Raw genomic sequence first — 25968 nt, 5'->3', positions numbered from 1 at the left:
CAGTCACTTGATACACCAGTGTCATGGGCAGCTCTGGTCCAAGATGTTCTGGATCCTTTTGCTTTTATAGATATTAAAACCACCCAATATAGTTCCCCACATGTAAACATCACACAAGTTCTATGATGACAAATACAACAAAATTAAAAGGACTCACAGTTTTTTTACTCATCGTTGCTAAGCAACTCTACATTTGTAGACCATTAAATTTCTGGTCAGTATGAGGAGCAGAGCAATCAAAAAAAACCCCAAACAAAAGGAGCAGCCTGCTCAATTCTTCTGCTTAGCTGAGAGTGCTCCATGGTTACTGGACTGGCCTTGCTTTGACAATCATTGCACCAGGAAAATCTTTTAACCAACAGCACTACCATGGCAGAGTTAATGACAGTCCCCTGTTTGCCATTTCAAAAACAATCTACCAGAGTTGAGCAATCCAAGAAAGGTGACATTTTCATTAAAATATCCAATGAAATATTTATCTACATTGAGATTTGAAAATTTCAAAAATTATACACTGCCTATAATCATACAGTAATACAAAACAAACTCATTATGGTATTTTATATTACAGTTATCCAATAAATTCCAGTGGAAGGCTAACAATTAGAAGCATCTAATTCTGCCTAAATCTCTAATTCTCTAATTAGAGGCATTAATTCAGAGTTTGTTTTGTCCATCATGGAAACACTCACTTTAATTTGCCAAGAAATTTGGTTTTGAACTTGCTTGCTCTTGTTGTACATCTAGATCCATGGGTATGGCTTGGATCCATCCATCCAAAGTATGTCTGAGAACACACAAACCTGAACAGGAAATGGACCAGTAGAAAATAGAAAGGTCATCATCAAATTATAATTCTTTTTGATGTTATCAAATAGCTTCAACTTTCATTTGCTTTCATTATTCTTCAAAGAGACTTAAAAAATTACTCCTCCATTTTTGATCAGTACAGCAATCAGAAAGTCCACAAGTTAATATTTTCCACTAATATATTGAGAAATTAGGGTGAAAATTAATTTAGGAAGCATAAGGGTTTTTCTTAAATTACAGGATATTTCAGAGGGTGCTTACACTGCCTCTTGAACTTGCAAATCTAGCTTTTCTAGAAGGCTCCTATTTGCACTTTATAAGGCATTCATGTATCCAATTAAGATGTAGTAAAGGCTACAGAAGTTTGTGAAAGAATCTGAGGAAATGATTGAGGGCTCAAATGAGGTTTTCTTTCACTTTTTGGTTGTGGTGGGAAAATACCATATTATAAGTATGGCTCTTTAGGGAAATAGAAACACCTGTGTATTCTTTGGCCACTTAAAGCACAAAGCCTAACATTTCAATTTTTTAAAATTGTTATTCCTCCATATCAGCAGATGTGCTCTCCTCCTCTTGACAATAAGAGTTGCTTTCCAGACTTGTGTCCACACAGATGTCCTCTAAAGTGGGCTAGGTGAGGGGGTTATTCCCTCTCCTGGCTCTACTGCTCTTGCCCCTGCTCACACAGCCCAGGTGGTCCCTGCCAGGGCACTTCCCTTGCCCACAGCCCACCTGCTGCCCAGCAGGACCCCGTGGCCTTTTCCACAGGGCTGCTCCCCAGCCTGCCCCGGGCTTCTCCTGCCGGGGCCAGGACTTGCCCAGCTCCCTGCTGAGCATTCCTCCATCCTGTCTGCGTGTGAGGAGCAGATGAGCTGCTCCCCCAGATGTGTGCCAGCTGCTGAGCCAGCTCTCCAGCCCCTCTGGTCAAGAACTGCCCCAGCATGGGCCCAGGACAGAGCTCTGTGCTATGGCTTCTCTTGCTGGCACCCAGGCAGGCAAAGCACAACCCTGGGCTTGAGCATCAAACCCTTTCCTCACTCATCTGCTTGTCCACCCATCCAGACTGCAACATCCCAGCTAGGAGAGAAGGATGCTGTGTGTGACTGAATGAAAAATCCCTGCAGCCCTTTCTAAAGCTGGCAACTTGGCCATCTGAGCACTGAGAAACACTACAGGCTCACAAATTGTTAATTATTTCTTTTCATGTTCTTTTACTTCTACCTGCTCTAAAGAATTTTATGCTCATGTATACAGCAATTATTTTTTCTCTCACAAGGAAGAAAAATTAACATCTAAATTACTTCAAAAAGCTAATAACCACTACAGCTGTTTGAGCTACTATGACTGCAGCAAATTAGTAGAAAAAAATGAAGAAGTAAGATACGAATTTGACTTATTTTTAAAGAACAGTATTTAATTAAACCTGGTTGAATATATGAAGACTACCTTTTATCTGACAGTGTGCATGACTCTAATCTATTGATATTTAGAAAAATCCTTCTCTTGTTACTATATTTTTAATGAAAGGAATTATCTCAGCAAAGTATAGCCAGTTATCATCTTATATTCCAGACCCAAAAAGAGGTTATTTAAAAAACCTTTAATTAAGTAAAAGAAGGCAATTCATGAAGATTTTAATAGCCATTTTCATATCAGCAACTTTCAGTTAGTAAAAAATCATTTTTTCTGTCAAAAGCTAACAGAATCCACAAGTCCAGAAGCAAAGTGTTGGCAGCAATTATTTCAGCAGGGAATTACCAAAAACATTACATAAAATTTTCTCAAGGGAAATGTAAACTCATCCTACATCATTTTAAAGTAAGTTTTAATGTCTTTCTCACAAATAGAATTTGCGAGTTTAAGTATAGAACATTTACATGATTACCAAAACACACAGAGTTTTTGCTGTAACTAAATACAAAGAACAAAAACATACAGGGTGTTCAAACTGATTTAACATTTTAGCACGTTTTTCAGTGACACCAGGCTGTGTGGTGCAGCTGACACCGTGGAGAGAAGGGATGCTATCCACAGGAACTTGAAAGGCTTGAGAGGTGGGCCCACACAAACCTCATCAAGTTCAAAAAGGCAAGACAAGGTCCTGAACCCGGGTCGGGGCAATCCCAGCACAAAGACAGGATGGCTGGATTGCAAAAGAGACAAGGGATTGAGAGCAGCCCTTGGGAGGATGACTGGAAGGTGTTGGCTGACAAAATGTTCACCATGACCTGGCAGTGTGGGCTTGCAGCCCAGAAAGCCAATCGTGTCCTGGGCTGCATCCAAAACAGAGCAGCATTTAATGATTTTTTTTTTTTTTAAGTAACAAGACATGGAAGGGAAAAGTACATAATCAAAACTCTGGAAAATGGGTACAGAAATTTAAATATTTTAGCAAACAAACATTTCTGTGCCTTCAGCCTTAATACCAGAACGTTTCAAGTAATCTGAAAATGTGTAGTTGAAGTGCAGTGGAAATTATAAAATAGATCTCTGCTCTCATATCACTATATTTGTAATGATACCATGAACACATTACCTGTCCTAGTGTGTAGGACTATTGTCAAACAAAATTACTATTTCAGCACAGCATTTACTCCCAAAGTTTATATACCTCCTACTTTCTCTGAATTGAGATTTGTTAATTCCTGTGACATTATTCACCACAACATCTCCAAGTGTTTTATAAGCATCACTAGACAGATGGGGAAGCTGAGACAGATTCATGAAGCAGCTTTCACAAGGTCATGCACCAAGACTCCAGTAAAACCAAGAACAAATGTCATGGTGTTACTGTCTGTGTCTAAGACACACAGATGTACAAATATTACATCCTTCATCATTCCTCCTACCTTAGATTTAAAAGCAAAGATTTTGTAGAGATTTATCTTCAGAATATATATATTTTAAAACCCTTAATATATTCAAGATTTTAAGTTTATCCTACCTTTTGGTTTTGTTCTGAGTTAAATATTATAGAAAATATTGTCCATTTTATTCTTATAGCTTGGAAAATCAGCTTGGAGAACAGAGACCAAAAGCTGCAAATTGATGGAAAACACAAGTTCTCATGATCAGAGGCAGTCACAGGAGATTATTCAGCAGCCTGACACAGCTGGAAGAACACTGGATTTAAAGAGAGACAAAGAACAATATCGAACCCTGAGACAGCAGAGTTGCTTTGCAGAATGTGTTTCCAGGTGCTCGTGCAAGGACGTGGGGGTGACCAGAATAAAATGCAGAGTGAGTGTGTTATTTTCTGTGGCTTCCTCTGGTTTCCATGCACAGCCTCTCCCTGGCGTTGGTTTGTGACCCCTGGTAGCCACATCTCTAAGGAAGGCAGCAAGGACAGGTGTCTCTGGAATTCCTGCCCACAAGCACTTCATGGACCTCTGCAGTTTTACCACTGGACCCCCTTGGGTCGATGGAATCCTCAAACTCAAACCCCACCAGCAAACATCACTCATGTATGGATCTTGTTGGCTTTTCCTGGGGAATTTATCCCATCACTGATCTTTCAACATTTAAAATAGCTTTAAGCATTCACAGCAGGAGCTATTTCAAATAATTTTATCAATATCTCTACTGCCTCTTAAGACGTATTCAGCTTTTTTACAAGCATACTTTTCCTGTAGCTTCTAGACAGTAGGGCACACTACCTATTTTTCCAGTAACTCCATATAGGGATGAGAGACATGGTAATAAGTTGATTAATATTAATGTGGCTTATTCTTGAGGAAAATGAGGAAATTGGGAGTTTTAGAAACTTCTTTCTAATTAAGTTTTACCTCTTATGGGTCATTAGTTACCAAATATTTCTGTACTTTCAGCTCTTCATGCACATTTTTTGAAAGTAAATTATAAAAGTCTGTCATATATCCCAGAGTTAGTAGCCAGTCCATGACAAATACTTTTGATATCATTTAATGAAGGCCAGCTCACCAAATGTGCATGTGTCTCTCTGCTTGATGCCCCAGGTATCCAATCATCAATATATGTGTGTATTCAATCAAGTCTGATTATTTTCTTCCCTTTGGTTTAAGTTTCTTAACTGCAGTGCCCATAAATTCTGTTGATATGGACAGACTCACATTCTAGTAAGAGAAATTCAATGTCCCTTCATCTAGGAATACATTAAAACAAAATACAGTGAACAAAGAAGTGAGAGAAATAAAACTAAAACTACAGCTCTCCATGAATCTGAAATTAAATTAAATTTGCAGGGACAAATTGGGACTTGCCTTATGGTAAGCACAAAGCAGATCAAGGTTATAGAAGCCATTAGTCTCCCACAGAGACCTCCTCTTTTCTTTATTCCAGTGAGACCTTTGCTATGTGAGATCTCAAAGGCACAGCATGAAAATTTGAACTACAGATTAGTTTTCTAACTCAGCCACAAGTGCATATTTATATTTTCCCAAGTGGGCAAGTGCCTCAGTGCCTTTGGGCAGTCCCTGTTTAGAGCCAAGCCGACTGCCCTCAGGCAGAGGAAAAGTTTTCAGTATATTTAACAAAGAACAATATTAATGACTGGCAGCATATCTGGGAGTTATAAAATGTAACATTGCTTACATGCTTAATTCTTGCTCTGTAAATATTATGTTACAGTACAATAAATAATTTCCAATTGCACTGGACCCTAAAGTGATTGAAACATTTATGCAGTGGCAGAGTTAGAGGAATTATTCTGTAGTGAAAGATTTCATTATCTTGAGAAAGGTTCCCCAAACTGAATGATTTGAGAAATTGCCTTTCTTACTCCATTTTAGAGATTCCATTAAAATCTTGATTATAGAAAAGACAACGATTATTATGACAGGGTAAAGCCCCCACCAAGATGTGGATTTGTTTAGATACAAATATTGTGCAATGAGTAATTGCAAAGCTAAGACAAATTACACTTTCTTCTTCATAGAAGATTCTAGTGCATGAGCAGATTGAGCATATTTGCATGTTCAATATAATCTCCTTCTTTCCTCCCTTCAATGCATTCTGATATGACAATTATTATTTTTTATCTCCACAAACTGCATTTAACCTCCCTCAGCTCAGAAAAGTCATGAAAAGACTATCATCTTTTAGAGCTCTCTGAATTTCTACATATTCATTTTACTTTTCTGACATCTCCCACACATATGAATTATTTTAATTTTTCTAAACAATTTTTAGCAGAATGATGAAAAGAAATGTGAGAGAAAAGAATTGTAATGTCCCAAAGACTGTTAAGCACTTCCAGAATTGCACTAAACTACAATTACATATATTCTTCCCCAGCTTATTGGCAATCAAGAAACAGATATACAACGAGCACACCAAAGTATCCTTCAGTGAACAAAGCACAATTCAGAATAATGTGTAGAAGACAAAATGTCTTTTTTAGTTAAGACAGATTAAAATCAGATACAAGCTAGCTTGGTAATATTTTAATGACTTTTATAGAGATTCTTATTACCTGGTTAGCTACCACTGATTATCCACCTTTACTATAAGAAAACTCACATAGTATTCTGAGGGGCAATTCTGTTCCATTTTTAAACTGGATTTGTCAGCAATGGCACAGATGGAGACTTTTCTGAGAGAGAATGATCAAGAGAGCTGTCACACTAGAAATAGAAAAAAAAAACGAATAGAAATAACAAGGCACACAATGCTGTGAGTGGTGTTCACCTTAGTGTGCATGATACTCTGCATAGCTTCATAGCCTCACTTCTGCTGTAAAGATAGCATCTCTTAGAATTTGGTACCTTAATAATTAACGTACACACAAATTCTTGCAAGATACCAAAACCCTACTGTGCATACATGGATAAGGAAAACATTTCTCAAATACAAATAAGTTCACCTTCAGTGCTGAAAACCAAAAAGAGCAACAAAATACAAATAAGACTGGGGGCCCTTGCTCTGTCTGCACTGTTTTGGCCCAGAGAGTTTCGACGTTAAGCAGGTTTCACACACATCCCCTTGTCAGAGTCGCTGTGGACAGATGTTCCCTCTTGTACTGGTTTACACGAGGTATTAAGATCAAAGACTGCCAACAGGAATGTCTTTCCCACCAGATCCTCTCTACAAACATGAAGAAAGCAGATAAGAGCCATCTGTTATTTTGCCAGTACAGATGTTAGTTTGTTTTCTAAGACCTTTGCTGCATATCCACTTCAGCTGGGATAAACTTCACTTTGTTTACTCTGGGAATGAGGAGCAGTGTGTACATTCTGAAAGGCAGCTAACAGCCCTTTAATGGAACCATAACTTTTCATAGTGAGACAGAATGGCAGGAAGTACAGTTCCAAAAGCAATACTAAAAATAAGAACCAGTCAAAAAATGAGGGTTGGCAAAAACTTGTGTCACTTTTGCCAAGAATTTGATTCAATGTTTGCTTGAAAACTTGGTTTGTTAAATTTTGAATATAGCCTGATTAGTAAGAGTATTCAAGGGATCTCTCAGCTACATGGATATTCCTTTTATTTCTATTTTCCTTTGTTTTCTTTCCATTATTGTTTCTTAAAATTATTTTTGCAATCAAAGTCGTACAGCTCCTTGGTTCCTTGTTATATACTAACCCAATCATCCTTCCTATTTTAACCAAGGTTGGGTTTTCTGCTTTAAATCTTGGCTTTCTGCTAGGAATTCTTTCTATCCCATTTTAATGTCACATGTTTTTATTTCCTCAGCCAGAGCTGGGAGATAAAAACCAAAAGGAAAACAACTAACACAAGGTCCCACCTATAGAAGCAGAACAATCTGTTCATCCCTAATCTCTCAAATTGATGTTATTATTTGGTCTCAGTAGTAAAATTGGGATAAATGCTAATATTCTAATAAGAGCCTAAAATATGTATATGTATTTGCAGGAAAAATATATAAACATTTTTTGCCTGCAGCCTAAGGGAACTAACACAATTTTAAGCATACTTTCTTAATAACAGTCTAATTATTTCCAAATGCTTTGTTTTCATACTACTAGAATAGTGCAAGTTCTTCTAAATACAATATTATGAAGTGCAGCAAAAGCATTTAACCTCATATTGGCAGAAACCTACAGATAGTCACATTCCTTATTAAAGCCCCACCAGACATCTGAAGAACAGCCAGGAAGGCCAGAGGCAGCACATCATATCAAGATGAACGTGCCTCCAGGAAGAGTTTGTCTCAAGGAGGCACCTGCCAATTCTGAGCCTCAGCTCTGCTCTCTCTTTACCTGCCATGGGAATTCCCCTGAAATATGGCTGCAGCTTTACTCTGCTCTCAGGGACAGCAGACACACATTGCAGTGCAAATAGAGAGCATGTGTGACAACTACTTGGATATTCAGAGAATAAAGTTTCATTTCCACCTTGATTTTCAAAGCAGAAAAATGTATATTTTCCCCTCACCTAAAATTTAAATTGCTATGGACCTTTTATCTCCTTTCTTGCACAGTTTCACAGCACACCAGTAAGAAATTCTCATGCTGATTGATTGTGAGACTAATCAAAATGCCAGCTCTGTTTACTTGCCAGGTACATACAGAAGATCCCTAAGCTGAACCAAAACTTCTATTTCTTTCTTGGTGGTTTCCTTACTGCACCATAGATCAATCTCCCAGATCTTCAAGAAGCTTTGATTTCACATATCATGAGGCCTTTCCCTTTAAATTGCTATTAGTGCCATTTCAAAATAACTGTCTTTTCTGACAAACTTAATGCTTACAGAAATCTTGGCAGAACACAGATTTTTGTTTTATCAACTAGAGACAATTATTGCACATACCTGAGACCATTACATGCCATACCACCTTTCCTCAGGCCTAACCAATGGAAGAATCAATATGTAAGTGCAAAACACCAAAGCCAACACAACAGTAATCTAAAAGACACTCTATGAAGTAGCATATTTTCACTTTCTGGTTGGGCAGATCGAGACACAGCAAGTTTTTAACTCAGTAGATCTGCTCTCTATAAGACATTGTCACATGATGCAAATCCTCCTCTATTCCAGATGTAGAAGCACAAGCTAAACTTTGATGAAAAATTAAATAACAAAATTGGAATCATTACATTATTTTAATTTTCCTGCAGTACTCACATTGAAAATAAAGCAGTAACATTTTGAAAGTTGGGTGGAAGACCAATTGGCACATTAATATACACTTGTGCCTTGGTAGCTTCTGAAAATCTCTTGTGCCTGTTGTCAAAGTACTGAAAATAATTAGTTGATAATGACTAGATGTGGCAACTCCAGGACTTCAGACATATAACATTTCCATTTAAGCATCTATAAATACAGTCATTAAAGTAAGTAATTACTCCTGAGTGATTGGCACTTAGCACATGTGAGTCAGACTTCAGAAATACAGAAAGATCTTGTTTCTACTAATGCCTGGTCCAAAAACTTTCTAAATGGTGTTCTCCAACATAATTGAAGTACAAAGACATTTGTTATTCCAGTTGATATATCTGGGGGCTAGTAAAGTAAACTTTATAAGCCAATAAAAGCATCAGTTGCAAAATATTCCTTTCTGAAAAGGAAATAAAAAGAACGGAAGCTGTGAAACCTTTCAGATGTTGTTTGTATTTCTCTGTGCAATCACAGCTCTCCAACAACTCTGTCCATGCTCCCAATCCCTTGGGGATGGCATTTATTGAGCTATTAGATCTGCCCTTCTGCCAGCCTGCTGAGAAAGTCTCACACAGAAGTGCATTGATTAATTTTTCTGTCTTGCAGAGATTATCTGGTACATATCTTAGTCCAGAAAAAGGGTGAAAGAATCAAAGTTGAGCACCACCATCATCAACCTGATATTTAGGTTAGAGTGTCCTTGAATTAAAGAATTTAGTCCAACACTGTGAAGAAATATAGAAGAGCACAAGTACAAGCTATCAATGATACAAAGGTCTTTGTTAATAAGAATGCCTTGTCTTAACAGAAAAATGGAAAAAGTTTTGCCCTTTTCATTTCCTCTCATTTTTTCCCAGCCCAGATACACCCCTGAGTACCCATTTACTAAAGAAACAGTAGGCTCAGGGGCAGACTGGCTCAATGACACTTCTGCAGTAACAAACTCCTTCCCACACTTACTGGAGTAATGGTCAGGGAGGTTCAGCAGTCAAGAGAATAGATCTGAAAATTAAAAAATGTACTAGGTTTTAAGTCCTACACTTCCACAGTTCCTCCTTTTTGGGTAACACCTGCAGTTATAGTTTTAATTTGTAAGCAGTAGAGAACATAGCCTTGTGCCTTCAGAAAGCCCTGTACAGGTGCAATGGAAGTTGATCTCCTGATCAGTTACACTTGCTAACTGAGGAGGCTCTTGTGGCCATGGTCCCTCCTTTTCTTTCTCTTGCTAGAGAAGGAAGCTGAGAGGGGGCTTTAGTGACAAATCCAAGAAATAGAACATTGAGTAATTTCAGAAACTAAGAATGATGACTTTTCATACCAGAAAAAGTGCAGTTTTAATCTTTGATGGAAAATTAGGCAAAAATTTCCACTTCCTGAAGAAAGATAACAATGGTAGATATGACGGGCAAGGACTAAGGAATTAATAGCCCAAAATAAATCTGGACTATGATCCAAGTCCTTGCTATTCTCCAGCATTAAACATTTATGATTTTGTATTAAGTCATTCCTGCAGCTTCTATTTTATCTTCCAGATACAGGGAAATGCAATTGTGCTGCTCTAATATTTTAGCAGATTCTAAGAATTTATTGTTTTTAATCCATCCTAGGTTTGTGGATTAGAATTTATATAGTTATATAATATTATTTCATGCTATGAGCTTCCTGAGGTGTACAATTTTATGTGCTGAAAGGACTAAGTAAACTGAGATGACCAAATACAGTGTTTTCTCATTTATACTTCAGTCTCTACTGAAGTTCTTCTGTGTGTTTACTTGATAATTCCTGGGCCACTCCTGGGATGAAGCACCTCATTTCCACAGCAGGATTGGCAGCTCTAGAACTGCTGTTACAAACAACAGATCAACAATACTCCAGAAGAGATTAGACTCAGGTACAGATGTGCCTTCCGGTAATTCTGAGTTTTTTGTTACACCCTCAAACACCAGAAGACAACGTGACAATTTTAAGTCAGATGACAGTAACCTAAGGAGTCAGGAAACAGATGATATATGTGACCCCTGATTAGAGTTCAGTGGGCACATGACAATCTTGTAAAAATATTATGGTGGCATTACTGAAAAGCTTCCTGAGAGGGGAAAAAAGAAATCATAGCTAAGCTAAGCTTCTAGTGACATCTGAACATGCCCACAACAGAGCACGACCAATTCATCTTCATCACCAGAAACCACAGAAGAAACACAGCTCCCTTGAACACTTTTTCTGTACAAGCAGACTGCTTGATGCAGTTTTGTTGAAATTGCATATGAAAAAGCTTGCTGAGTATTTATCTTTTTGTAGATGTTCAGACAGCTATATAATATATAAAATATATGCATTATAAAATATACATGAAATATGAGTCTATGAGTACAGAACAAATTCTGAACAGAAAAGTGCAAACAACCCACAGAATCTAAGTCCTGATTTCTCTATTTTTGTCCTCAGGGATATGCTGCAAAGCCTTCCCTTTTCATATTTACCAGGAAATCTCTAGCCATTCTTACAAATATTCAAAACCCACTCAAACATCAAGAGCTAAATGCTTCCACTATTTATTGAGTGCATTTCAAGGATGCATTCTGTGAAGCAATTTGTGACTTACTAGAGCAAATAACTAGTGTTTGTCCATCTGTATTTTTCCTTTTTGGTTTTTTTTTGGGGGGGGGGTTGTGTTTTGGTTTTTTTTTGTTAGCTGGTGTTGAACTTTCTGTCTGCTTTAGGAAGTTTCACCAGCTGGAAGAATTGAGAATGTGCTAATTAGCAGAAACTGACCTCAGGAAGAGCAAGTATAAAATGTAGATGTACTTAATAAAACTAATGCCATTAGAAAATCTCATCCAATATCCAATTCCTTCAAGTAACCGTGGTTTGTTTGAATGCTTTTTGATGAGTGAAAGATTAAAGACCGCTTACTTTTTTCTTCACAGAATATACCAGATGCAATCTTATTCTTACAGGAAAAAAAACCCCAAAAGATCCAAAGAAGTCTTCCAGCAAGGTCATATCTTTCAATGCTGCCTAGCCTGATATAAAGGAACAGTGAAAAAATGAAGCTGCTCTTCCAGCTCTAATACTGACCTGTTGCATGTCAGCAAGAAGTGAATTTATTATATTGCTCCATCTTTTTACCTTGTTGACTTTATACAGGTTACAAATTCTTTTAAGTGGGTGTTGTTTCTTCCTGTACCCAATAAACAGGTTTGGATAAACATTTCATGCACTTCTGCTATGTAACAAATAAAGACAAACATAACAAATAATAAATTTGGTGAGCATACTCACATTTAATTTTAAACTGAGGGCCTTTAGGCACTTATATCATATGAAGGCCACCAGAATGACTTTTAAACCCAGGTCAGGTCTACTTATAAGCACCAATACATTGCACCACAAGAATATCTATTAAAGTTAATGGAATTTCTGACAGGAAAACACAATGGTCATATGAAAAGTAGGACCTTGATAAGAATATCAGCTGAAGCAGGATTTTAAACTCTTTATGCATTTAGGTGTTGGGGTTTTTTTGTTATTTCTTCCCAGGATGAATTAATTATTAATGATGAATCTGTATGAATAAGCTGTTCTAGGTCAGCCTAATAAGATACATCAAAATGGCTTGTTAAATATTAAAAAGGCACTCAAAGCGCTATTCATTCCAGGGGTATATGTACACAGACTATCTGGTTTTGTTGTTATTTCTATTTTTAAGAGCCATTAGTGCCCTTTTCCAGTTACTCCAGCAAGATATTTATATACCATATTAAACATCTAGAAACTAGGACTAAAATCTCAAGTATCCTGAAACAGAAATAGAGACTGAAGGACAGGCAAATGCTATTGAAGCCAAACGTACATTGTTTTCTGTTATAAACAGAGAGGAAAATAAGCCTACCTCTGAGTTTCACAGAGCTCACCTCTGGAGAATGTTCAAGTTTGCTGAGGACTGAGTTTTCAAAGATGATTTTACAAGTGACATTTAACAGCCATGGCATGTCACCTTCCCCACCCCCACACATACACACCTGTTGTTCACCAAACTCCAAAGAGAGAGGTCCCTGCATCATACAGATCCTTACTCAGAATTTTAATAGATGAACACAGAGGTCTGTGTTACCTCTGCACTAGGAACCTCAATATTTTAGATAGAGATTATCCTCAGTTTCAATCAAATGGTGCTGAATCACTGGCTTCCCTCAGCACCCTGACTAGAAGGGAACAGAGAATACCATCTTCCCTAAGGAGAGAAGGATCACAACACTGACACATTTTTTGTACAGTTTAGCAGCCAGCAAAGACTTTTCTGGCGTGGCATCAGAATTAAAGGAATAATCTTACATTGTTTTCAATAATGCAATACAAAATGCTAATCATTGTCAGCTCCTAGAAGATGTTGTTATGCAACACAGACACAATATCTGCCAAAATTAATAAAATGGGTGAGTATCCTGTCAAATTCTGAAGTATCTAAAGCACAGAATGCCTGGAGCTGGAAGAAATCTTACAGAGCAGCAAATTCCAGCACAGTAGTTGCGTTCACATTAGAATGATTTCTCTGTGGCTTTTCCTATTGCAAGAATTCTGGAAAAGTTACAAATTATGGCCAATTATTATTCTATTGCTCTTCCAAATTAATGTACTTTAAACAATATAGAGATCATTTAACACAAAAGCAAACTTGGAGCAGATGACTGTTTTTTCAGTGTCCTAGCATATTGTGAATAAGGAAAAATAAAGAAAAATCTTTTAAATGTTGGATGAAAGTTTCTCTGGAAGCCAGAGCCCAAGATATAGATATTTTTCACTATTTTGCCTAAGCCCTGAAATCAGACTTGATGCTCAGACCTTCCCTATGCATAGATCTTCTCCTGCTCATCTCTCTTACATACAGTAAATTTTCACAAATAAGTGCAAGGCATGCACTAGAAAAGGAAAGAAAAAGGTCAAACAAGTCCTATAGTTTATATGATTTAACTCTGCTTTCCTTACATGTCTTTTCCCCTCTTGCCCCCAAAAGATGGAAAGGAGAAGGAAAGTCTTTCCCATAAGTCCTGAAAACATGACATTTTTTCAACTGTTGAATTAAAATTTTAAACCAGAACTTTTAAAAGCTCCAGCCAGTGAAAAAACTTGAGACATTTTTCATGAAGACCAAATTTCTGTTCAAAAGTCTGCAATAAACTCGAGTAAGGAGAGCTATAGTGAGGTTGCCAGGCTGACAGATGAAAGTGTACCCTGACAATTTGTCCTGGCCACAAGAGACAGCTTCTCAAGTCTGGTGTTTAAAAACTCAGTAAGCTCCTGCCAAAGCAAGAGAGGAGATGGAGTTTCAATTTATACCAAAGCTGTGAAAATAACCCTGGAAGTTTTACCATCAGTGGTGGGGAAAATCCATGGCACAAATCAAAAAACCACCCACCTCCTCTCAGTTTCTGGCTGCAACTGTACCTGCTTGGAAGGTCATTGCCTCCATTATTACATCATCTGCCTCTCACTCAGGCAGTCCCCAGCTGCATTTCAATATTCAAGGGGTATCATTTTTTATTACTACTACACAGCACCTTGCCTATAATGTCCTAAGCACTCTCCAAACAGAAACCAGATAAAAACATTTTCTTGGGGGGGGGAAATGTCTTCTCTTAATTCCTTTATATATAGGTCTGATTTTGCAGAAATCATCTTCGCTTCTAGATACCACAGAATCTAATCCTAGGAAAACCAACACACAAGAACAGAAAAGAACCCAATGCCCCTGAAACACTGCAGCATGTTGAGAACACATTTTGAAGACAGCAAAGACAGCACAGTGGCCAAGATTTTCCCTATTTTCCATTCCACAGGCTTGGACCCCACGTGCACCAAGATTCTACACTAATATTTGCAAACTCCTCTTTCCATTTTCAATTTTATTCAATGAATAAAGGAACAGTGTTTTTAACACTTTTATTCTGTTATGTATTTCTTCTGAGGAACACAGATTAAATTCTATACCGGAACATTAGAGCATTTGATTTCATGTCACCAACATGTTACCTGAGTGATAAATAGAATGGAATGTCAAAACATCTTAAAGGCCTGGAAATGTGCTTGGACAGTCACTGAGCAACATCCTTCCCCTAAGAAAGGAATAGTTACCGACTTGTAACTATTGCAACACTTGAAAGAAATTTTTAAAATTAATTTTTACAGTGTATTTTTGGTCCTTTTTGCTTTCTTATTTACAGTCCACTTTTCTTTTTTCTATTCCTTTTCAACAACTGTCAGTTTTTCTCCAGTCCTATCTATGTTTTTCACTCTCTCACATTTACCTTTATCATCTATCAAAACATACACATTTCCTTCTCTTTACCAAAACTGTTAGATCTGAATTCATAAAATGTTTAAAAATATATAGGATTGCTTTTGGTGGTTAGGGACACATAACACCAGCCATTAAATCAATACACTTCCACATATCAGAACAGCATGTGGCAGTACAGCATTATGAAATTTGTAATTGCATCAGATCTGTGATTTCCCAATAGCTCTGCCTCTATAATAACTAATTTTAAGCTAGAAGTCCCACTGGTGACCTACAAAAGAAAGAGAGAAAATGGGACATTTCGCTGAGGAATGCTAAGCTGATGCTGCAAGGACTATGCTCCACATTGCAGAGTGATTTATTGTACTTTCTTGTTAGAAAAAAAATGAAATTAATGACTTAATGAACACTTACAATCTGACCTTTGCAGATAAGTTCAAGGGTTTTATTGTCTTTTTTCCCCCTATCATTTACAAAAATAACCCTAGTCTGATACACAGAACAGAACAAGTAAAAAAAGAACAGAATATAGTAAAATTTTATAAATATAAGAAAATAAAATATATTATTTAAATAATAATAAATAAAAGAATATATAAATATATTTAAAAATATATATTCTCTGATAGAGTGGAACCTCTAAATCTGAACCTAAGACTTAAGCACGGCAGGCTTTAGTTCTTAAGGTGACTTCAAAATTCAGTCAGAAATGCACAAGGAGAACAAAAGGATCCATAACAGATTCCTGCCACAAATAAGCACCACATTTCCTTTCCCCAAGAGGGAAAGGTACAGTCATTCAAAAGGTAAATGTGCGGTCATAAAGAGAAAGTTGGGATAATTTCTGGCAGCTATAAGAATAAAAAAAATACATGGTTAAACATTCCATTCTGTATTCTGAAGCAAAACATTAAACTAGTAAGAGGAAAAACCTTTCAACATTATTTGGTTACAGACAAATTGTTGACAATGGGATTGTATCCTGTCACACCTGCCTGCCTAGTGTGATGCACATGAAATACACTGCATTGCAATTGGATAGCTAGGCATACTTTTGTGGCTATGTATTAAAATGATAATAATAATTACATGTGACCATCCGAAAAAAATTTAACAATTAAAAAATAATTTAAAAAAATCCACTACTCATGGCTGGTGTCCCCCTGCCCTGGTGCCACCTTGCCAAGGCCAGCACAGCAGCCAGGTGAGGTCTGTGACTGCCTGGGGAGCCCCTGTGCCACTGCAGAGATAGCTCTGCAGAGCTATCTGCTGTCCTCCTTTGGTCCTCATTATAAATCTGTGGGCATCCAAAGGCACTGCAGCCCAAGGTCCCCCTTCAGGAGGGGGCACGGACCCAGAGCCAGCTCTGCTTGATTTGAGTAACTCATGCATTAGCAGGAAAGCTGGAGCACCAGCAACTGTCCTGATGGTGGCACCTCTTACTCACAGGGTAGACTTGACTCTCAGACTCCAGGAAAACAAGCAGTCAGAAATTTGGGCACAAAGCCTGTGGGCCTCAGGAGCCAGTGTTCCTAGGTCCATACACTCTAGGGTAGAGACTACTGAAACACAGAAGCCCCTGAGCTGGTTTTGGCTGGGGCAGAGTTAATTTAAATCACAGTGGCAGATGTGGAGCTGAGTTTAGATTTGTGCTGAGCACAGAGTTGGTAACACAGAATGGTTTTGCTGTCACTGAGTGGGTCTTGCACAGAGGTGAGGCCCTTTCTGTTTTTCCTACTGACACTGGGGAGGAAGCTGGGAGTGCTTGGGAGGCTGGGAGGAGACACAGCCAGGACAGGTGACCCAAAGTGACCGAAGGGATATTCCAGGCAATGTGACATCATGCTCTGTAGATAAAGTTGGGGGAGAACACTCTGTGCCAGGATTCAGCATGGGCTCCTAAAGTCCTTGTCACAGGACCAGTCATGGTGTTCCTACAAACAGACAGCTTTTTCCCCCCGCCAAATGTTTAGCACAAATGTTATGACAACACTTTTAATGTTCAAGTCACTGTAGAATCTTTTGTTAAAAGCCCAAGGGTGCACTTGTCACTTAGAGCAGAACTATCACGTGACACAAGGGAAAAAAGGAAACCCAATTCTATAGACTGAGGAAAAGAAAGAAATTAAACCAGCTTCATTACAGAGATAACAACAGGTCAAATTTTGTTACAGGAGTTTATGAAATTACTCGTATGCATATTACTAAGAGCAATCAGGTTCACTTTCATGTCAAAACATCATATAAAAAGCTCCTATTCTTGTAATATTTCCTTCTCATATATTCATGTATTTATTAAAAGCATCACTAATTATTTGCTATTAAGAATGAGCTAATTAGATCTTACACCGTGTGAAAGAGATAGAAAGTACATAACTAACCATCCATTAAAAAAACTGCAAACAAATGAAAACAAAGAGTTCCAAGAAAAGTTAGAGCCAACAAACCAACTAGGCTTTGGTTACCCTGAATGACAAGCTAAATTACAAACTTACAAAAAATATAAATACCAACAACAAATTAAAACAACCTAAATCTATCATATTTGACTTTTGTAAATGTAGCAGCTGAACAACCTGCAGGGAAACACTTAAATTACATAACATTTATTTAACAAATACCTTGTTCTACCTCCCTTGTGACTGCATTTAAATCAAGGAGTTATAATTACAGAATTTATAAACAATAGTAATCTACCAATTACTGTTGGTTTACTTTGTTAAAATTTATAATTGAGATTCAAAAGGCTAAAATTATTTGAATGGAATAAGACTGCCTGGAGTAAAATATTTTTAATTGATAAAAAGTTTTGAAACAAACCCCACTGTATTTGTAGAATCAAATTTCAGCAGGCACCTTGGGAAAGATGTTATGTAGACATAGAAGGCACAAGTGGATTTTTGTTTGTTTTAGTTCTGATAAGCATAATTCTCTTCCCAGTTCCATTTTTAAGAATTACGACTTCTATATAAGGACTTGAAGTAGTCTCTTGTGAGTCACCTTGTGTCTTAGCCAGCATTCATGCTGTGTTAGAGATCCTTTTTGCACTGTTTTGGAGGACAAGAGAAATTTTTCAAGCTCACTGTGTTCTGCTTTGACTACACTACACTTTTCAGATTTGTACAAGAGCCAAAAAAGCATCTTTGATATGGTCCCCACTTGCAGATAAGTAATTTATCCTTCCCATGTGAAAAGTTGCAGCTAATAAGCAATCTATAAGTGGAGATCTGAGGGTATGAACTTGTCTTCTATTGGAGCCAAAACAGAAGCAAGTTTCAGGCCCCAGTCCTTCAGACATCTAACAAAAAGCTGCTCCCTTAGAAACTCTATCTAACAAATCTTACCTGGTCAACGTTTTTGTCACAGCACATGTCACAGTTGAGGCAGCCAGAATACACAGGGTGTCACCACACAAATTCAAAAAGCTTTAACCCATACAGAGTAACACCACACCACTTCAGAAAGCTGCAAGTATCTGCCCCTCTTGTTCTTCAGCGCAGCCTTTTATCCCCCTCCTGTTGATGCACTGCACCTGTGTGCCCTCTGTTCCCTCTGTGATTGGTCAGTGCCCCTGGGCACTCCATGGCTCAGTAGCTCCAATAGGAGTCACCTGCTGCTCACACCTGTAGCCCATTGGGGATGAGCCCCTAATCACAGCCCCACCCCAATCACCACAAACTGTGCACCTGCACATTTTCTTACAAGCAGATTTTAATTAATTATTGATTTTTAATGCACTCCTAATGTGTGAACACTCACGGACATAATTAGCACTTCTATAAGGAAAATGAAACTCAATAAATAAATGCAGTAATAGAAAACCATTGCCTTCCCTATGTACATAACCTGAGCTGTTAATGCTTTCACACTCTGATCCCTGAGCATGCACGACTTAGATTTTTCCAAACTACACAGATAAAGCCTAAACATGCCAAGATTTTAATAAGGCAGCTGTGTATTAAAAAAAGTTATCTGAAAAGATACATTTATTTCTCATATTCTATAAGTTATATTAAAATTGAATATTGAACATGGAACTTAATAGAGTTATAAACATTATTATGGATGTGCCAAAACATCCAGCCCTGAAAATCACCAGTTTTGCTCAAACACCTAAAGGCAAAACAAATAGTTATTAAACACCAAACCAAACAGAAGTCATGCAGTAGTATGCAAAGGTTCTCACAGGTCAAGAATAAAGGAATAACAGCCAAGTTTTGTAATCAATTCTATACATGCTTGTACATATATAGATTTTCATTAGGTTTTCTTTCTGACAACAGTAAAAACACATGCCTCTACTTCAAAGAGCTTCTGGTGGGAACAGCATTGTTTCTATGCTAAGAGTAAAGAAAAGGAATGCAATGATAAGTAAGATCCATTGCATGAAATGAACACAGTGTGTCTTTTCAAAACTAATTAGTAGTGGTCACAGTCAGGGAGAAACCTCCAAAATACTGTTGTTCTAACTCAGAAAATTATGAAGGTGATAAACATTATCTCAACAAAAGTTTGGGTTTTTTTTTTAAATTAACATTAATTTGCTGTAGTAGAACAGCACTTAAAAGATCAATCATCTGTGAGATGCAAGCAAAAAAAGTCCAAATAAGGAGAAAAATGGTATCAAGCCTGAGGGACACATAACCAAGATTTTTCTGATGAAACTTATCTATTCATCCATTGAATATACACAAAGCTATCCTCACCAGCAGGTGAGGGAAGATGTTCAGAATTAGTTCTATTCTGATGTTTAGCTAACCAAAGATTGTGTAATCTGATATTGATTATCAGACTGATCAGATGAAATCCGAGTTCCCATCCTATGAAGTTTCTCAGTAATAGCAAAGGTTTTGATTTTACCACAACAAAACACATGAGCTGAATTTAATAGTACCTTATTTTACTGCAATTGGTAATATGCTTATTTTTGTTAGCAATTGTGCTGAAAAAAAATCACACCAAGTCAAGCTAAGCTATAAATTAAGGTTTTTGGTACAGAATACACGCCTCAAGGCTTGCTTTTCCAAATGTCACTGTATTCATTTTATTAGAAACACTTTTTCAGGGGAATAAATCTGTTTTTCAGCCTGCACAATTGATGTCAGTGCTATATAGAGGTAAATACTTCTGGTGTGAACATCTGATAAAGAAACACATTAGTAAAACATGATACGTCACTGCCATTGTGCCATCTGTCAGGTGGTGTGTAATTATGGCAACATCATTCTTATCAGTCCCTTGGATAAAAAGAGTGGATCTGGCAAAGATGGTGAAATAAAGGCAGCTTCAGTCTGTAATCATTAAGTCAGTGACAGTTTTGAAATTCATTCATGCCCGTTTCTACAACTACAGCATTGTCCCAGTTACAAAAAATAGTTTTTTAAATTATAATGTGATTTATACCAGGTAACCTTAGAATTGTAAGTGATGGCCATAAGCAAAATTTTTAAAGTCTCTTTCCTTCAAAAAGCTCTATAGGGAGGAAAAGCACCACTAGCTCCCTCCTCTATATGACAAACAGGTTATCATCAGGCATGATCCATAGAACATGTTGAGGAACAATCTGCACTTTAATGTATATGCATATGTGTGTCTAGATATAGTCAAATACAAATAGATATGCATATGCTTAGCTGAAGAAACATAAACAAGAGACTCATTCAAAAATATATATGCAAAGACATCATCACATAATTCCAAAATCTGATGTGCTATTCACTTGCTATGCCACTTAGTTGATAATTTTAAATTTATTATTAGCTAAAAAAATTAAATTCAGAAAGCAATATGTTCTCACATTAACTTTTCAATATTAGGGATTGAGCATAGGCTGGAAAACACAAACGTCACATTAATCAAAAGTGGAAAAAATGCTGGTCTTGAAAGTCTTTAATCACCAGTTGTGGATAACTTATGGAGATACAAATATCCACAGTACAGGGAAATAATGCCTAGGAATTTGAGAGACAGGACTTAGTTATAAACTAAGATCTCTTCCTTAAATAATCACCTTCATTACCATTGGTATGTGAACAGAACTGCACCATGTGTTCCAATAGGCTGAAGTGGAAGTGCAAACTCTCAACACATTTTTGATTCCAGAAAGTTAGGTTCTTAATTTTTTTTGCTTACAATTCTTCTAAAGGATGGTTCAAGTTGCAAATAAGAGCATTTGAAACCAATTATTTGACCTGGACATATTTTTAAAGATTATTTTCCTCCCTATGTACCTCCCTTGTAGTACAAGGACTAACGTAGTCCTTGTGCCTGTGTACACATAAAAATCATGAACAAACTCTGTATATTGACAGCTAGTAAGTGCAAAAACTCATCTTTTGCTTGTGGAAATAAAATACACACACATAAAGCCTGAAAAATAGACAAATATGTAAAAGGCACTGAAATACTCACATTAGCTGTGAGTGGATGCCATCCCTCAGGGCTTTACCTTTCCAAGAGGTTAAGCGTATTCCTGAGCCACGTCCCCTCCCAACTACCATCATTAAAGATTACCCTGCTCAAGCACAACTGCACCTGCATTGTATGAAAGTAAATTGCTGGGACAGCCTTAGTGCAAAATTCAGCCTTAAACTGGGGAATCAGCGCTATTGAAAGCAGCTGCTTTATTCATTATTTATCAGGATTCAGGTTTAAATGCTGTAAATTGAACATCTTGTCCTATCTGATATTTCACAAGGCCGTGCATCCTACAAGAGTAAAGATGGTTTTACTGAAGGGTTTTGGGATCAGTCTTTTCTTTTTTTTGCAGTCATGATTTTTTTGGTATTTTTTTCTAGGAAAAATCCATATTGCTTAATTAAGTAAGTGATAAGTAAAAAAGTTTCTAAAATATTTGAAAACTCCTGTTAGAGTGTCATATACTTCTAATCAAAAGAGCTACCCTCATATCTATTCATCTTCAATCTTTTTTTTAATTTCACAAGACCCTACATAAATCAGGGAAATATAAACAAGTACTTCAGAATGGCCAATGAATACTGCATACATACTGCAAGCTTCCTTACAAGAGAGAAGATTTATTTTCTGCATTCAGAGGGGCCCATCACTCCTGATTTTGAACCAAAAGTTGATTTGGCCTCATATTACTGGACTGAAATAACTGGAGCCTGGACATCATTAAATCTTGGAGAAATGATCAGGGCAATTCAACACATTTGCTGAAGATTCTCCACATGCAAGAGACCACTGCTGTTCTTCTTGTTTGAAGAACTTCCCACTGCAAACTCTGATTTTGAAGGATTTCTTTTCCCCGGTTAGACAGTATTGAGGCATAAAGCTCCCTAATAATGAGACCAAATAAGTCTTGGAATTATTGTAAACTCAACTTTCCACAGGGAAAAATATTAAAAGTTTCTATAAAGTATTATTATTTATGAATGGAAGTCTGGTCTCACACCTTCACTTTGGACTTGCACTATGCCATCATAGAATATACCGAAATGTTCTAAATAATCAACTTTATATCACATTTATATTATATGAGAGCTGACTATAAAGAAAAGCTGAAGCCAAGAAGAGAAAAGTGACTCTACACTAGATCCATGTGCAGTAGATTGCTGAAAGAACAGCCTGGAGAGGCACCTATGACAAGAATTTCATTTATTAAACTTGGACTTCAAGGGGTTTCGGTTTAAATTTACTTCAATCATGTACAAGAAGATCATGTCCTATCAAGAGCATTCCAACTTCAGCTTCTTTGGTGCAATCTGTGCAGTGTCTCTGCAGATCTATCTCTGAATTTGATAGCAGCATGTGCAGCCCTATGCTGGATCTGTAACTTCAGTATCCAGGCTCATTACCAATCTCCTGAGCCATCCATTCTTCCTCAGTTGTGAAAATGTAATAAATTGCTTTTTTTTCCCTAGTGTATTTAGCACTCATGAAAACTGACAGATTGACAGCTGGGAGGCTGAAGTGCTCTGTTTAAATCACAGAGAAAAGCAAAGAAGCAGCAAAGACAGACTAAGGAACCAAAACTGAATTAACCCTTGGCTCAAGTGGCCAGCTGAAGACAGAATGGCAAGGACCCAATGGAGCAATCAGTGGCTTTTGACAACAGAGATCTTACTTGGTGATGGCAGATATAAAATTAAATAAACCCCCCCCCACATTCCAGCATACAACTATATTTGCATACTCATGTGCTCAGCAAAATATCTGGCCAGTTTACAGTAAAATGATGAAGAAAATCTTAACCCATCACATATTTGATACATCAGCTCATTCAGAAAGTGAAACTTAGCAGTTGCACTGTAAGTGCAGTGTACTTAACCTGCAGAGTAAGTTGAATGGCTAGAACATAAAGTAAAAATGAACACTACTGGGACATTTTCACATTTTACACATTTTTGTGGGTTTTTAAAGCAGCTTTCAGTCAATCTAAGACCAAATGTCTACAAATTCAATATTCAGCCATCACACAGCTCATTAAAAAGTTGGATTTTGCAGAATAGTTACAGGTCTATCTCTTCTGCTATTATCTATTTGTCAAAATTGATGAAAAAATCTTGCCTCAGCTTTCAGCACCAAGATGTAGAAATGAGTTTGACATGGTACAGTCTACCTGTTTATCTTCTAATGTGGAAAAAAAAAATCTAAGCAGGGAAAGGTCTTTCTTTAATAAATTGTCTGCAAAATTTAGAGGCCTTCAACAAATTCATTTGGACACAAATTAAAAGAACTAGATGAATGAAACTTGTGCACATGAGCAAAAAAAAAAAAAATTTGCTTTATACATGTCCTGATTTGAGAACACCCTGTTTTTTCTTGCATTTGTTATATTGCAGGGAAAAAAAAATTATGTTCAGTACCTTTTAATGTATTTTTAGTAATAATGTAAAATTAATAAGCACACTATTTATTTTAAATGGATTCTGTGGCATTACATGGCTGAGGTTTTATCTATTTGGGTAATTTTCCATGCAAAGGTATTCTCCCTCTTTATTATCCATGTATTAAAATAAGCATCCCAGAAATCCAGCAGAAACCTCAGAGCACTTAAATGAATATAAAAGTGATATAGTAGAATACTGTCAGAGGAGTGTAAAAATCAAAACCTATTTCTGGTTCTGCTACAACCCACCATCTCCACCTCTCTTTCCAGTCTCTCCTCTTCTGTCTCTTTTCTATCTAGTCTGTAAACTTTATCTGTCATTATGAGCATCATATTATTGATCTGAGTGTAAGTTTTGCTTTAACCACAACAGATGATATCAGTAAAGATTGTTTTGTTCAAATGAGAAGATGGCTTTACATTAATAGATACCATCTCTATTTATTATTCTTTTGAACGTAACAGTACTGAAACTGTGAAGAAAAATATCACATGGTCACAAAAATGGCTAAAGTATTTCCGAGTATTCCTAGGTGAAAAGACTGAAGCTTGAAGCAGTTCCCACATTCCCAGGATTATTTTATTCAGAAGTAGTGCTTGGATGGGCATTTTTGTTCCATGTGGGTTCCATTTACTCTATTATGAGTTTAGAGAGCAACAAGACTTAGGAAACATTAATTTACAGAACTAAGTTCACCTGACACATCTGAACTGCATGTAGTCTTTTGTTGCAGTAATTAAATATATTGGTTAGGATTGGGTTTAAAGGATTCCTGAAAACTAATGATTTAGACATTAGTCTAAAAACTAATGATAATTTTTCAAGCAAATAATAATAATAAACATTTGTGAGATCCCTTTGTCCAAGACACTTTCCCCAAGTTATTTAAACAATGCTTGGGGTCGTGCTAGACTTCTACTCATTTTCTACTCCCAAAACTCACCTTCAAAATCCGACAGTCAATAGATTCTTTAGGAAAAAAAGAAAGATAAGCTAATTAACTAAGACAACTGAAATTTTCATGATCTACAGCATGAGAGGAAATAGGTGTAGGTGGTGTGGATGTTCATAATTTTCCTGAACATTATTTTTGGTGAGGAGGGAGGGGACAGACACGCAGATGTGGACAGACGTGACGTGACCCAAACCTGAAATTCTCAGATGCTAAACGTGGTTATGTGATTTTGTCAGCATTCCCACTGGGCCTGGCAGTGCTGCACTGCCAGGGCTCCAAGTGCAAATGATTCAGCTGAGCAGACATTGGGCAAACATGCCCAGCATGGTTGTGAGCCTGTGCTGGCCTTTCTCTGCCAGCCTGGGGACTCTGCATTTCCATGCTCTATTTGTAAGCACAGGAAAAAGCACTGTTAATATCTTTCTGAACAATGTCTATGATTTAGTATCTTTAGAATATAAAATACACTCTGAAATCTCATTATGGGATTTTCAGTATGGATTTTTAATTTTTTTCTATCTTGGTGAAAGAAATAATTAAATAAATACAATCAATTTTATATGCAAGTTGTTTTCAGAGTAAATTTACATTTTTTGGCTCATCTCTTTAATTAATCAGAATACATTAAGTAATGCATCAAAGAAATATTAAGACAAAAGTTTTTTTCCTAAGCAGCAATAAACAAAATAAGCCCATAAATCCATGCCTTGTTCTTCTGAATGTCACTGAAGTCTCTGGTTTGCACTATTTTATGATGCATTTTTGAAGAGTGCTTTGACTCATTCACTGTATTGCTAAACATTACATAGAAATACCAAGTAAGATGTAAGAGCATTTAACCCATAAATGTAAGTCAAACTATCACATATTTTAATTGTAGCAGTTCTTAACTCAAAGGCCCTATCTTCCCTGGAATTAGGCAGCTCTGTGAAAGGAACCTTTATTCATTTTCCCA

Source organism: Molothrus aeneus, chromosome 8 (genome assembly GCF_037042795.1).
Source record: "Molothrus aeneus isolate 106 chromosome 8, BPBGC_Maene_1.0, whole genome shotgun sequence".
NCBI classification, from domain to species: domain Eukaryota; kingdom Metazoa; phylum Chordata; class Aves; order Passeriformes; family Icteridae; genus Molothrus; species Molothrus aeneus.
The sequence above is the reverse complement of the archived record's forward strand: the minus strand, read 5'-3'. Positions refer to the sequence as shown.